Raw genomic sequence first — 15205 nt, 5'->3', positions numbered from 1 at the left:
AGGCCACCCTGTTGTCCCTTACAATGCATGTACTCCTGGCTCATCCTCACTCTGCTCCTTAAGGCTCTGTGGGGGCCACCGTCATGAACATTCCCTCAGTTCCCTCAGTGCCACTCAGGCCTGGGCTGCCAAGGTACAGATGGTATATTTGAATTACATATAAGTAACTACTATATGCAAAATCATTTTTCAGTGGTGTGTCATTGTGCCAGAGTGCTTAGATGAGGAGTGCTTTCTAGCTCCACCCACATACTGGGCCTATAATGTTAATCTCCCCTGGGATACCCGGGCTTCTGCAATTTGAGCTGTCCTGTTAGAATGAGCTTCCCCACAATTGGCAGAGGTGGTTGAGGGAGCAGACAGACACAGGCTTCCTACCTGTAGCTTCACTTTGCTCTAGTCTCTTCTCCACTTACAACCAGCGTAGCTTTTCTAAAATACAAATTGGAAAAAAAAAAAATCACAGAATTCTGCAGTGAGTCCTGACTGCATATAGAAGGTATCCTCACACCTGTCCTCACTCCTTGATCTCCAGCCCAATCCACCCTCTGAGCATGGTGGAGCCTCTTGCCTTCCTGCCTGGGTGCATTTGCTAGCCCTGCCTGGCAAGCTCCTTCCCAGTGGTCACAATTAAGTCTACCCTATTGCTTCTCAGGAGCACTGGGCTGTCCTCTGTGCCCTCCTCAGAGCCCCACTGAGCCTCTAATAACACCTGAGGGCCACTGTGTCTGCTCCCCTGTGCTGTGATTACGGGTATGGGACACTTACATGAACTAGAATGCTGAAGCTTTGATGAAACTAAGGAATTATAGAATTTTAATATGATAAGAGAATAGTGTGATTATGTTTCAACAGGTAGTTCTTCCTTTCTAGAGATAAACAGTAGTGTGTACAGAAGAAATGATATGCTGTCTGGAATTTGTTTCAAAAAAATCCCTTGGTAGTGGGGGGAGTAGAAGTTTGTACTGTTTTCTTGTGGCTTCTGTCACAGATTCCTACAAACATGGTGGCTTGAAACAATAGAAATTCTGAAGGCCAGAAGTCTGAAGTCAAGTTGTGAGGCCCACATTCCCCTGGAAGCTCTAGGGAACAATCCTTCCCTGCATCCTACAGCTTCTAGGGGCTCTTGGCATTTCTGGACTTCCTTGGATCTTGGCTACATCACTCTACTTTCTGCATGGGGCTTCCAGCACCTCACCCTCTTTGTGTCTGTGTCTTCTCTGTTGTGGGTACACTTCTCATTGGATTTAGGGCCTATTTAAATATACCAGGATGGTCTCATCTCAAGTTCCTTAACTTCATCTGCAAAGAGCTTTTTTCCAAATAAGGTCACATTTACAGGATCCAGGGGTTTGGATATGGACCTATCTTCTGTGGGGGCCAACATAACCCACTGCATGGTGTAGATGAAGAAAGGCTTTTGTCAATCGGTGAATCCAGGTCATGGGTACTTTCAACTTTGTTATATTATTCTGTCTACTTTTGTATTTGCTAGAATTCTTCCATGTAAATTTAAAAACTATCTTATTTTAGGAGCTCCTACAATGACCAGGTTTTGTGCCAGACAATGAGGACTGGAATCAAACAAGAAGAAGGCTTTCCCCTCAGGAGCTCAGGGTCTAGTGGGGAAGCTGATATTGAATACATCATGTCAAAACAGTGTAAGGAAAGAAGACACAGTAGAGAAAATACCATAGTAGGTGAAAGTAGTGCATTCCAGTCAGGACAATTACCATGTGCAAAGGCCCAGAGGTCAGGAAGGGTAACCTGAGTGACGCAGAGAGGAAAAAGTATGCAAATACAGTGGCTAGATTTGGCAGATAAAATACAAGACACCCAAGTAAATACGAAATTCAGATGAACAATCAATACTTTTTTTGTATAATCATGTTACCTACAGTGCTTGGGACATACTTATACTAAAAAGATATTGATTCTTTGCCTGAATTGCACATTTTCCTGGGTTCCCTGCATTTTATGTGGCAACCCAGTAAGAGAAGCCTTCCATAGTGCCATCACCCTGCCCTTCACAGACATCCCCTCCCAGCTATGCTCCCAGCAGAGATTTCTCATCTGCTTTAGTCCTTACATCCAAGTCATGAAAAGTGAGTGTCTTCAAAAAGCCAGTTTCTACTGACTTGTAAAGAGAGCAAAATCTGCTGAAATATTTTGTTAAACTTTTATTGCAAACCTTGAAAAGGAACATATTATCCAGTTACCCTGTGATAAGAGGATGACTTGCCATTTTTCTTAGAATCTAGTAGGCAGTCTTGTGGCCCTGAAACATGTGGGGGTGGCTTTTTGCTAAATTGACTGTACCTCTTTCAATGGGAAGGAGCTATGGAAAGGACCATGTAGCTTATAAACACATTAGGACCTTAAATTAAGTTGTTGAACCACAAGCATGACAGTCTTTAACAAACTAAGCACTGATCTTGTAAATCTTCTCATACTGCCTCATACCCTCTCATCTAGGTCACTAGAAAAATACTTTTAAATGTATCCTTAACACAATAAAAACAAATCTGTTTAATACTCACATCAATGCCTTCTTTGTGTGCTTGGATGACAGTTTGAGTTGTGCATTAAGCTGCTTTTGGATACATCGTGTCAACTCAATAAACAGAAAGAGACTCTAAAATAAAAGATATTTATTTGGGAATAAAGTTTTGTAATGGGTATGCGTGTACCATAGTAAACCACGTATGTGCTTAGGCAGATAAAGGAAGACAAAGGTTTTTTAAGAAAAAAATGAAAAGCATTAAATAAATTTTTAAAATACTTATAACTCACTACAAACATCAATAACAAGGGTGACGTCAGGCCAAGTATGAACTGGCAGTTGCTGGTCAGATGTCCTTGCAGAAGTTTTTTGTATAATGTTGTGATAACCTTTGTGCAAGTTTATGTTTTTTGTAACTTTTTTTCTTATCCGACATAAAAGAATGAAAACCTTCTCTTCATGGTTTTCCAGCTCTGTTTGTCAAGGTTTTCTCAACATTAGTAACTTCATTTTTTTTCTGATAACATTCACAATCATTACAGAAATGTAAAAAGGAAGAATTTATAAAACTAGGGCATGATATATAATAATAGGAAAAAAGTTAATGATCTAAGGTAAAAAAAAAAGTGATGGTGCCATTTTAGATAATCTGAGAATACGAGCAGTGCCAGAGGAAACATAGGTGTTTGTGCCAAAGTTGTTTTCTCTAGACAAGTAGTCAATATACAATTGTTGTGAATGAAAATTTGGCAAGATCACAGACTTGGGATTCCCGATGACCAATGAAAGGGACGTATATCTGCACAGTTCCATGTCTGCAGTTGTTTCTCCAAACCTCCATCTCCTGCTGAGGAAAGAGCCACCAATAGCTAGCAAACACAATTCTAATTTACAACTTCATGGTAGGTATCACACACATTCGTGCTTCCTTCAGGAAGTGCTTTGTGATTTGTTGCCAAGTGTTGATGCCACTGACTTTTCAATATTACTTTAAGGTTGTTATGCTCCAAAGGGCAGGCAAAATCTTTTGTGAGCCACTGTGTAGAACTTGCAGGTTAATCTAAGTCTGTAGAACTTTTAGTTTTATAAAGCAAGATGACCTAGATTTATGATGAAAAAATTAAGAACAAGAATGCCCTTCTTGTAAATTTTTACATTCCTGATTCAATGATTATTTGTTAATCCTTGTCCTTTGCCCAGTTGAACATTGGTCTGAAAACCCTGCTCTTTCCAAATTCCTCCTTCCTTACTCCTTCTTTTCTACTTAGTGGAACAGTCTCATTTCTTTATTAATTCTGCTTAAACTGCAGAAAATTGAGTCTGATAATCAGGATTGGTTGACCCATTGTTGTGATTCTATTATTTAATTTTTTTCTATATTATTTAATTTTCACACCAAGCAAGCTCAAAAGTGGAAATTGGAGAAATCTCTGTGACCACTAAAACGTATAGCAGCACTATTCCTATTAGAATAAATTAGTCTCTGAATGTCAGGAAAACTAGAATCTAATTTAGACTTTGCTACTAATTAGCTGGATGACAAGTCACATTCTCTCTCTGGGATTCAACCAACTCATGACAAACCTAGAAAATAGCTAAGAAAAAGTGTCTCGCCCTTAGCACCCCTTGGGTTGGGGAATTATTTGTGTGCAGGGGCTGCCTTGTTCATGAGAGGGCATTTCAAGGCATCACTGGCCTCTACCTACCTGATCTTGTAGCACTACGTACCCCTAAGCTGTGAAAACCAAAAATGTCTGCAGACATTGCTGAATGGGTTAGGGGAGTAAAATCTCTCCTGGTTGAGAATCACTTGACTACATGACTTCTCAAAGTGTTAAAAGTCAAAAGTCCTGATAGGAGAACTACACAGTCATTCGAGCATACAACTAGTTTTTAAGAAGCATCTGACTAGAATGTATGATGCCATTAGAGTATAAGAGTCGACGATGGCCTGGAATAAATGTTTAATATTGAGGGGCGGGAGATGTTATAAAAGGAAGACCAGGAGTTTCAGTGAGATCCTCTTTTTGGATCCAGATCTGAGAGCTATGCAAGCTATAAAAGAATTCACAGGAAAGAAATATAGCAGCCATGTGAGAAGATACTGAAATGAGAGTTGCAAGAGATTACAGAGAGCAATGTTTAAATACAGATGAGCGATCCTGCTTTGAAAGGTAGGAAAGCACACATTTGGGAGTACAAAATCCACTGAACCTGCAGATTGAGATGCTACTGTGGAAAAAAGGAGCCCACCTGGGCAGAAGAGACAGGGTCCTCAGCTTTTTCTGAGTCTGGCAGCCTTCTCCCCTTGCTCTGATTTGCTTGGCTAAGAGAATTATGATTCTTGGGTTGGAATTTCCAAGAACCCATTAAAGTGAAGTCACTGCTGAGCACATTCTGCTCTGTTAGTTGTCCACAAGCCTGTTTTTCCTTTTTCTTTTCTCTTTTTTTTCTTTTCTTTTCTTTCTTTCTTTCTTTTTTTTTTTTTTTTTTTTTTTTGGTGACAGAGTCTTGCTCTGTCACCCAGGGTGGGGTACAGTGGCATGATCTAGGCTCACTTTAATCTCCACCTCCTGGATTCAAGTGATTCTCCCACTTCACCGTCCCTAGTAGCTGGGACTACAGGCACATGCCACCATGCCAGGTAAATTTTTTTTTTTTTTTGGCATTTTTGGTAGAGATGAGGTTTCACCATGTTGCCCAGGCTGGTCTCGATCTCCTGGGCTCAAGTGATCACCTGTCTCGGCCTCTGAAAGTGCTGGGATTAGAGGCATGAGCCACCACACCCGGCCCCACAAGGCTATTTTTCTGACTAGATTTAAACCCTTTAGAGCAAGGACCAAAACATACCAAATATTTTTTGCCACAAGCCATCATCATTGCTTGAGACACCAAAACTGTTTTTAAGAGGCGAACACTCCAGAAACAAGGAATTGAGGAAGGATCAGCAAAATGTCTGCATTTTCAGGTAACAGGATGGTGTAGAGAAGTGACTGTTTTCATCAAGTGTTAAGAGTGAGACCCTGCCCAAGAGCTATGAATGGCTGGAGAGAGGCAGTGGGGCTCCCACATGCATGGCTGGAGTACATGCAAAGGGGGCCTGGCAATAGGAAAGGCTCAGACTGCCCTGAGCAGGGGGTGAGTGGTAGCTGGGTCTGGTCTCAGGAGAAAGGCCCACAAGATGCAGTGTATGGGAGCCTTTTTCTGGGATATAAATCATCTCTTTTTCGAGGTTATAAAACAACCTGGGAACCAGGGATCTGCTGCAGTCTAGGAGTTAAGCAAGACTGTGTTAACGATGGATCAGGCCTCCCTGAACCTTCACTGAAAACTTCCTGTTAATCCAGTGTATTAGTCTGTTCTCATGCTGCTAATAAAGACATACCTGAGACTGAGTAACTCATAATGTAAAAAAGGTTTAATGGACTCATAGTTTCACATGGCTGGGGAGGCCTCACAATCATGGCAGAAGATGACAGAAGAGCAAAGGGACCTCTTACATGGCGGCAGGCAAGAGAGTGTGTACAGGGGAACTCCCCTTTATAAAACCTACAGATCTCGTGAGGCTTACTCACTATCAGAAGAACAGCATGGAAAGACCCACCCTCATGATTCAATTACCTCTCCCTGGGTCCCTCCTGTGACACGTGGGAATTATAAGAGCTACAATTCAAGATGAAATTTGGATGGAGATATAGCCAAACCATATCACCCAAGTTGACTGGATTAGTGAATATCATTAACCTCTGCACAGGAGCTTTATAGAAAAGACCCACTGTATGACTTCTTTGAAAAAAAATCTGGATATATATAAAATCTTATTTTTACCAGAGCTTGATGGGTTAAGAGAGAGAGAGAGAGAGAGGAGACCCATGTACTACCCAATGTGTTCAGAGAGACTCATCCACATCCCAAGAAGTGGGGGTCGGAGGACACTCTCATTACTCAGTTCCTATTATGAATTTTATATACATTATTTTATTAGTCTGTTTTCACACTGCTATAAAAAAATACCCGAGACTGGGTAATTTATAAAGAAAAGTGGTTTAATTCTGCACCACTTTTCTGCATGGCTGGGGAGGCCTAAGGAAACTTAACAATCATGGTAGAAAGTGAAGGAGTAGGAAGTACCTTCTTCACAAAGCAGCAGGAAAAGGAGAGAGCAGGAGAAACTACCACTTATGAAACCACCAGATCTCATGAGAACTCACTCACTATCATGAGATCAGCTTGGGGGAAGCTGCCCCCATGATCCAACCACCTCCACCAGGTCTCCTCCTCAACATGAGGGGATTATAGAGATTATAATTTGAGATGAGATTTGGGTGGGGACACAGAGCCTAACCAGATCAATTATTTCATTTAACTTTCTCAACAGCCCTCAAAAGTAGGTATGGAAATCCCTATTTTTGGTTTGTTTATTTTAGACAGAATCTCTCTGTGTCATCCAGGCTGGAGTGCAGTGGTGTGATCTCAGCTCACTGTAACCTCCATCTCCTGGGTTCAAGAAATTCACCTGCCTCGGCCTCCCTAGTAGCTGGGACTACGGGCGCCCACCACCACATCTGGATGATTTTTTTATTTTTAGTAGAGACGTGGTTTTGCCATGTTGGCTGGGCTGGTCTCGAACTCCTGATCTCAAATGATCTGCCCATCTCGGCCTCCCAAAGTGCTGGGATTACAGGCATGAGCCACCACACCTGGCCAACAATCCCTATTTTGAAAAGAGAAAATTGAGCTCAGAATTTAGAGAGCCTGAGTTTATGAACCTCATAATGGAAGGAGTTGTGATTTATCTCAGTCTCCCTTCTCTCTGATAAGAAACAGTGTAATTAGGACCACTCAGAGACCTAACTCTTTTAATTTACTACTGGGATTATCATAGGTTATATTCCTTTCAATACAAGCTCATTTTCTAATTGAGGTAAATATACTAGTCCTCAACTCACTCAGGTTTTTAGGTTATCAAATAAGAGAAAGGCAAACTTTTATTAATTTTTTCTTCTAATCAAGCTCCTGAAAAGCTGCTAACAGAAAGGAACTCAAGATTCAGATGTTCGCCTCTTGCCCTCATCTTTAAACCTTTAGCTGGCTAATGGAGTCTGAATGGGAAAATATGAAACGATTTCTCAGACAGAAGCAGAGGCATCTTATAGGGTGGAGTGGAAAAGCTCTGGACCCGCAATCAGAAGGAGTTCAGGCTGACCCAACATTCACCAAGTATGCAGCGTGGGCCAGTCGCTTTAGCTCTCTGAACCTCGGTGTGCCCATCTTTAATTAGGCTATTAGGAGCCATTTCCCAGTGTTGTTGCAGAAGGTAGACACACTCCCTAGATATTGACCATGAATGACGAGCATGTGTGTGTGACTCATGGCAAATCTTTGAGCTCTCTGGTTCTCAAATTCTCTTAACCCAGCAAAGCTCTATGGTAAACTTTGTCCCAGTCTTGGTCTGGCCTTTGGAAACCTCATATTGTGAAGGTGATATGTTACTTATAAGCGAGAGCATTATGATAAAATGCTATGTAAGATAACAATTCGTTTCCCTTTGAAACATGATCCTCAGTAATGGCTAAGGGTGCAAATGTGTGATTTGAATCACTCTGTGAACTCTAGTTGATAACAATTAAACAAGCACACCCACTGTCTGTGAAGTTCACTCTCCCTTTCCTTCTGAATCATGCTATTTCCATTTCCAATGAGAGGAAAGTGCAATGTGCAAAGTCTCTAATTACAAGACAGATGAGTTGATTAGGTATGTTCAAATTCTTTACTTTCTAAAAGTTAGACTATTGAGTTCCACATTTTAAAATGTAGATATTTAAGAGATTTTGATTTCTAAATTCAAGTCATACATACTTTTCTAGAAATACATCTGTTGGTAAAGACAAGTATATTTTTGTACCAATATACCAACCTCGATGACTACAAAATTTTGCAGGAAGAATCTTAATATTTTATAACAGAGCTGGGGGTTTGGAGAGAAAATGCCACTGTTCCTAGATCCTGGCACTGGAATGCCTGCTTTCAATGAGTCTTGTGTGTTTCCATTCAAACTCATGATACAATTATTTATGGTTTGTCCTGGTAGACTTGGTTTTCATTCTCTGATACTCTGCTATGTTCCACCTCCCAAGCAGGCTGGGATAGAGCAAAGGCTATCATATTTCCTTGATGAGCCCCAATCAATTTATCTCTAACAATTTGCAATGGCCAAATGAGCGTGTACGCATGCAAACATCCATACACATAACATACATATAACTGAAACTAAAAACTCATGAAACATTACTTACTCTCCAGCATGTCATGCTCTCTGGTATTTTTTATTCTTTTATATCTTATTTTTAAAGTACTGGGTTTCACAATCTGCTGAAAGATTACCATGCGTATTTCAGAAACATTAACATAAAACATAAAGCCTAGTCTTTGTTTTTTGTTTTTGTTTTTGTTTTTGAGAGAGTCTCACTCTGTTGCCCAGGCTGGACTACAGCAGTGCGATCTTGACTCACTGCAACCACTACCTCCTGGGTTCAAGCAGTTCTTCTGCCTCAGCCTCCCTAGTAGCTGGGATTACAGGCGTGCACCACCAAGCCTGGATAATTTTTTGGTATTTTTAGTAGAGATGAGGTTTCACCAATGTGGCTAGGCTGGTCTTGAACTCCTGACTTCAGGTGATCCACCCGCCTTGGCCTCCCAAAGTGTTGGGATTACAGGTGTGAGCCACTGCACCCGGCCAGTCTTTGTTTTGAATAGCAGTGGGTTTGAATCCCAGATCCACCACTTACTTTGGGCAAGTTACTCAAAAAATCTCAGTATTCTCAACTGTAAAATGAGATTAACAACAGCACTCACTTAGGTGATTTTTGTAGAATAAAATGAAGATAAATTTGGAGGAATGATCAGTGTGTGACTGACATTGAACAAATGATAGCTCTTTCCATTCCCTGCAAAATTAATGCAGCAACTCTTTTTCCAGGTTATAAAACAAAATGCACCCTATAGAGGTAGAAAATAGAATTCCAAGAGAATCCAGAAATTATGATTCTCTATCTGTTTAAAGAATTTGGATCTCGTAGCTACAGTTAAACAAGTCTGAGGCCCTATTTCTCCCTTTGATCAAACGTAGTTGTATTAGTTCATTTTCACACTGCTATAAAGAACTTCCCTGAGCCTGAATAATTTATAAAGGAAAGAATTTTAACTGACTCACAGTTCCATATGGCTGGGGAGGTTTCAGGAAACTTACAGTCATGGTGGAAGGTGAAGGGGAAGCAGGCATCTTCTTCACAAGGCAGCAGCAGAGGGAGAGAGAGAGAAGGGGGAACTGTCCTTTATAAAACCATCAGATCTTGTGAGAACTCACTGTCAGGAGAACAGCATGGGGGAAGCCACCTCCATGATCCAATCATCTCCCACCAGGTCCATCCCTCAACATGTGGGGATTATGGGGATTACAATTTGAGATGAGATTTAGGTGGGGACAAAGAGCCAAACTGTATCAGTAGCCTGATAGCCTAAGAGCTGAAGAGTGGCTTTGCTCCTTCCTGGTCCTCCCTGTCATGACATCCTCTGGTTTCTTGGTCACTTACTGGATTCCCAGGGCCTTCACCTAGGTGGGTTCCAGGCCTGCCTTCATTTTAGTCTTGGGTGTGGATTTTCATGTTCATCACCACCTAGTGTGATTGTGGACATTGCATTTCACTTCTCCGATGTTCCATTTCATTAACCAAAAAATGGAGATAATAATAGGCATTTCAGCCGAGCACAGTGGCTCATGCCTGTAATCCCAGCACTTTGGGAGGCTGAGGCGGGCGAATCTGTAGGTCATGAGATCGAGACCATCCTGGCTAACATGGTGAAACCCCATCTCTACTAAAAATAAAAAAAATTAGCTGGGCGTGGTGGCGGGTGCCTATAGTCCCAGCTACTTGGGAGGGTGAGGCAGGAGAATGGCTTGAACCCAGGAGGCAGAGCTTGCAGTGAGCTGAGATTGTGCCACCACAGCCTGGGTGACAGGGCGAGACTCCATCTCAAAAAAATAAATAAAAATAAAATAATAATAATAATAGGCATTTCATGGGACTTTGGAGGATTAAAGATATAACATATTAAAAGGGACTAGCATTGGGGAAGTATCACCAGGATGTTTTTAATAAATATTAGTTCTTGAATTCTTCCTCTTCCCACTACCTTCCATATGTGCATTATTACCACAAACTCTCACTTCTTAACATGGCAAGAATGGTTACATTTAACCAATGGGCACATGAGACTGGTTTGCTAGAATCTGAGGGTGGCCACCGATGGATAACAATTTGGGCCAAGAAAACATTCCAGGAACTCCTCCAACCCATTCATGAAGAAGGCAGATTCTTCTTCAGTATTGTTGGTGGTTTTCAACAATACATCCTAATGAACATTTTTGATTCTATGGCTTCAATTATTCGTTCATTCATTCTTTCATTCTTTCATTCATGCTTAGAGAAAACTCCAGGAGTCTGCTATCATGGTGGGAAACCCAAGCTCTACTACCACAACGGACAGGGCAGAATGGAGTCCATCCAGTGGCTCCTAGCTGCATCTGGAGTACAGGTAGGTCCTGAGAGGTCATCTTAAGTTGGATCTAAAATTGACCTTACCAGATACTTTTCCCTCAGAAACTATGAGATGTTTCTTACTAAATGACTTGTCAAGTGTTGTACCTTAAAGAAAATTGGCAGTTATTAAGAAAGAGATGATGAATTTGATCTAATAAATTGTTAAAATATCTTCTCATCTAAGGGCATAAACATTAAGATACATTTAAGAAACTAATCAGAATGTGTGGACTTTAACTGAACTTGGATTTAAACAAACTCCAAAAAATAATTTATGGCATTTGTATAACAGTTAGAAGCATACATATTGATTGAATATTTGATGTCATGAAAAAATTATTGTTAATGTTTCATGTGTGATAATGTACTATGGCTATATTTAAAATCGTTCTTCTGTTTTAGGGAAACACATTAAGGTATCTAAGAATAAAATATATGATATCTGGGATTTCCTCACATTATTACAAGAAGAAAGTGGGTGGGCATGTAGATGAAAACACATTGGCTTTAGCTGGTATAAACCAAATATAAAATTCTAAGCCTCTTCCCCAGCCCCAACCATCTGAATGGACCCTCTTCTCAGCAAGGACATTACTAAGCTAACCTGAAAAACCAATTTAGGCCATGATGGGAAGTGGGAAGTTGGACATGCCCTCCTCTCTTTTAGAATTACTGATAGAACAGACTCTAAGTCTGATAAGAAACATTACTTTCAATGGCAAAAACCACAGTTACTTTTGTACCAACCTAATACAATTTATTTTCTCTGAAGCCTGCTACCTGGATGCTTCATCTGCATGATAAAACTTTGGTCTCCACACCCCCTTATTACCCTCACCCAGATATTCCTCTCTATTGATCCCAGGTGAAGGGGTGGCCTGCTCCTCCACACCTGTGGGTATTTCTAGTTGGGTGGGACGAGAGACTGAGAAAAGAAATAAGACACAGAGACAAAGTATAGAGAAACAACAGTGGGCCCAGGGGACCGGCACTCAGCACACCAAGGACCTGCACCGGCACCGGCCTCTGAGTTCCCTCAGTTTTTGTTGATTATTATTTTCATTATTTCAGCAAAAAGGAATGTAGTAGGAGAGCAGGGTGATAATAAGGAGAAGGTCAGCAAAAAATATGTGAGCAAAAGAATCTACGTCATAATTAAGTTCAAGGGAAGGTACTATGACTGGACGTGCTCGTAAGCCAGATTTATGTTTCTCTCCACCCAAACATCTCAGTGGAGTAAAGAATAACAAAGCAGCATTACTGCAAACATGTCTTGCCTCCCACCATAGGGCGGTTTTTCTCCTATCTCAGAATTGAACAAATGTACAATCGGGTTTTATACGGAGACATTCAGTTCCCAGGGGCAGGCAGGAGACAGTGGCCTTCCTCTATCTCAGCTGCAAGATGCTTTCCTCTTTTACTAATCCACCTCAGCACAGACCCTTTACGGGTGTCGGGCTGGGGGATGGTCAGGTCTTTCTCATCCCACAAGGCCATATTTCAGACTATCACATGGGGAGAAACCTTGGACAACACCCCGCTTTCAAGGGCAGAGGTCCCTGCGGCTTTCCGCAGTGCGTTGTGCCTCTGGTTTATTGAGACTAGAGAATGGCGATGACTTTTACCAAGTATACTGCTTGTAAACATTTTGTTAACAAGGCATGTCCTGCACAGCCCTGGATCCCTTAAACCTTGATTTCATACAACACATGTTTTTGTGAGCTCCAGGCTGGGTCAAAGTGGCTGGGGCAAAGCTACAAATTAACAACATCTCAGCAAGCAATTGTTTAAAGTACAGGTCTTTTTCAAAATGGAGTCTCTTATGTCTTCCCTTTCTACAGAGACACAGTGACAGTCTGATCTCTCTTTCTTTTCCCTACACCCAGGTCTTTAGATCATAACTCTTTCAATCAACTGTCAATTGGAAAATTTTATAATCTACACAAAATCTGGAAGTCCACACTTCCAGTTGTCCTGCCTTTCTGGACTGAGCAAATGTACATCTCTATATATTTGATTGATGTCTCATGTCTCCCTAAAATTAAACTATATCCCAACCACCTTAAGCACACGTTCCCAGAATCTCCTGAGGGCTGTATCACGGGCCATTGGTCACTCACATTTGGCTCAGAATCTCTTCAAATATTTTACAGCGTTTCACTCTTTTCCCTAATATTGGTAATTATTGATTCTATATGAGGAATACAAGAAAGGTCATTATACTTTTGTGTTATTTTTATACATGTTAGAAATTTATACAATAAGAGGATAAAAAGGCATAATATTAGAAAGTGAATGTAAAGTGAAACTGCGTACTCACCTGTTAAAGACTCAGTATACTAATTCAATGATAATTTTGCTGTGCACCTACTAAGTGCCAGATTCTGTGTGAGGTTCTGGAGGTAGACAGTGAACAAGACAGACTCAGTCTCTGCCCTCGGGTAGCCTACATATCTATAAGAATGGAGACAAGTAAACAGGTGATTAAAATAAGGAGCTTCCAGGAGAACACCCAAGCATTCCCCAGTGTTACCATATCATCCACCCAGTGTCTGAGGAGGAAATGCAGGGAGGTGTCTGTGGGACTCCGTTGAGTGCTGCCCTCTAGAGGTGTCACTGAGAAAAACACGTTCTAGTCCAGACCACAGTCCCTCAGTAACTGCCTGAGAGGGTTTTCTTCCGGAGTGAGTCTTGGACAAACTCAGGAGATCTTGTCCCTTGGATGGTAGCAGAAAAAGAGGGTTTCAGGTGAGGTGGCGTCCTGTGAGGGGAACTTCCAGTGAGCCCCTTCAGCCTCACAGCGCTGTGTGGAACTGAGCCTTGGGACGGCACTTTCTCCATTGCTTCACGAAGGCTTGGGACCTTAGCCTCACCCTTTCTCAATCCTACGCATAAGCACACAAGAAATCCACACACCGTCATTCCAGGTTTTGTTTGTTTGTTTGTTTGTTTTGGTACAAATGAATACCCTGTTTCACTGTCACCCAGACGTCAGCTCTGCAGCTCAGGGATGTGTTCAGAGCCTGGGTAGGAAGAGTTCAGCAGGAGGGAGGGAGGGGCAAGGCTGGGAGGAACCCAGGCTCCCTGGCCTCCATCCAGCCTGACTGAAGGCGGGGGCAGGGCTGACTGCAGATCTTGCTCAGGCTTCTGGGGTCTCAGTGCCCTAAGGCTGATGATCACAACCCAGTCCTCAGCCTCACAAGCACATCCCACTTGCCAGTCCCACCACCTCGGTCACCCTCCTGCCAGGACCACACACCGTTCCTTAGGTTTGTCCTGAACTGGACACAGTATTAATTGCTGGCACACCCTTCCTGCCCCCGCCTCCCCCACCCCCCAACCATGATCTCTAGATCCTGGTCCTGTGTGATCATAGATCCACAACAAACTCTGTTCCATGGAGCAAGCTAGAAACCCCCAAATCCCTGACATTTCACCATAAAGAACTCTATTAAAGTATACTTAGCCACTGCAAACACCGCTACTATTTATTACTTGATGTATGTGGGTCAGGCCCTGTATGATGCATTTTGAAAACATTAAAACATTCTGTTAAGAAAATGTTCTATGCCCATTTTGAAAGATGAGGGAACTAATGCTTAAAGATGTTAAGTGATGATTCCCAGATCACACAGCTATTATGAGGCAGAGCCAAGATTGGAACCAGATCATATTAACAGTGAAATCCTGAAAATCTTTGTAAGAGTCTGCTTTAACTTTTATTTTTATAGATTCTGCCTATTAAGTCAACTGCATCATTATGTAATAACTGATTTTCATATTTATATTAAATACCTGCATCTACTCAGAGTTTCTGATCGGATTTAGACAACCTTGCTGGCTGCCATTCCAACTACTCTCAGGACAAGGTGTAATTTATTTCAAAGTTTAAATTACTGGATATAGGTCAACAAGAGAGTATACATTCAGTGATTTTAGATTGATTTAAGTTTTTTGAAAAGGATGCTATGAAATAGCAGCCATCTCTCAGAGTCCCAAAACATATATTTAACGAGCATTTATTATATACCTGCTACTTTTCCAAGTGCTTTGCATGACTTTGAAATTTAATTTTCATACCAATCTTTTTTTTTTTTTTTTG

Source organism: Pan paniscus, chromosome 5 (assembly GCF_029289425.2).
Source record: "Pan paniscus chromosome 5, NHGRI_mPanPan1-v2.0_pri, whole genome shotgun sequence".
Classification (NCBI taxonomy): domain Eukaryota; kingdom Metazoa; phylum Chordata; class Mammalia; order Primates; family Hominidae; genus Pan; species Pan paniscus.
Note: the sequence above shows the minus strand (reverse complement) of the source record.